The following is a 1,412-nucleotide window of genomic DNA, read 5'->3' on the forward strand; positions in this document are numbered from 1 at the left end:
AAACTATTTCCAGTGAAATTGAATTTAATGAGTTTGAGAATTTGCAAATGGTTTATTTTAACGAAGAATCAAAGGCGGGTAATTAGAGACCACAAATTGAAAAGTTTCCACCACGATCAATTGAGTCTATACCTTCATGTGTTCAACCACCAAAACCTGATTTGAAGTCGTTACCATTCAATCTCAAATACTCATTTTTGAGAGAAAATGAAACTTTTTCGGTAATAATTTCTTCCAAACTTAATGCACATCAAGAAGGTAAGTTAAACTCCTTTGAGGAGCATGAGGGGCACTTGTTTGCCTTGCAAACCTTGAGAAATCACCAACTGTATGCAAAACTAAGCAAATGTGAATTTTGGTTGGAAAGGGTGACATTTATAGGACAAGTCATTTTAGCTGAAGGTGTTTCTGTAGACCCACAGAAAGTTGAAACAATCTTAAAATGGGAAAGACCGACTTCGGTCACTGATAAATATAGTTTCCTAGGACTTGCAAGACACTACCAGAGATTTACTAAGGGGTTCTCCCTATTTGTAACCCCTTTGACACAATTAACTAGGAATGATAAGAAGTAGGTGTGGTTAAATGAATGTGAGGAAAGCTTTCAAGAGTTAAAAAGAAGGCTCACCACCACTTTAGTGTTAACATTTTTCTCAGGGACCAAAGGTTTTGTAGTTTATAGTGATGCCTAGGGGAAAGAATTGGGGTGTGTCTTAATGTAACATGCGAAGGTGATTACTAATACATTGAGACAGTTGAAGACCCATAAGGTGAATTATCCAGTATACAACCTAGAATTAGCCGTTATAGTATTCACCTTGAGGATATGGAGACACTATTTATATAGGTCTCGAACCCAAATATTTACTAACCATAATAGTGGGGAAGGAACAATAATTGGCATAATTGAAAGAGATGGGTGCAAAATTGGGCATTAATTTAGAAGGGGAATTATTAGCCCAATTATTGGTGCGACCAATATATCAAGAACATGGTTCCAATTTTAATGTTATCAATGATGTTTAGGGGAGACAAGAGAAGATAATGATTGTCACCAAGTCAAGAGTTAGTCACCCACTCATCAATTAGTCATCAAATCAATGGTTCCTAATTTTGGCCTATAAAAAGAGGCATTTGCCATGCATTTAGGTATCTTGGTCTCCAAATCAAGATTATACTCTTGCTTTCTCTCTTTGTATTTTGGCAATGCTTAAGTTTTATTTTCATTAATATCTTATTTATGCCTTTCATTTTCTTTTCTTTACTTAGTTAACTTTTATCTTATTTATGTTTTTATTTTATTTATTTATTTTTCTTTCTTTCATTATGTTTAGCTAAGTTTATTATATTAAGGTGAAAAGGTTACACTAATGGTGTAAGAATAAGTATAGTGTAAACTCAATATGAACTTT

This window comes from Populus euphratica, unplaced genomic scaffold (assembly GCF_000495115.2).
Source record: "Populus euphratica unplaced genomic scaffold, PopEup_1.0 scaffold576.1, whole genome shotgun sequence".
NCBI classification, from domain to species: Eukaryota; Viridiplantae; Streptophyta; class Magnoliopsida; order Malpighiales; family Salicaceae; genus Populus; species Populus euphratica.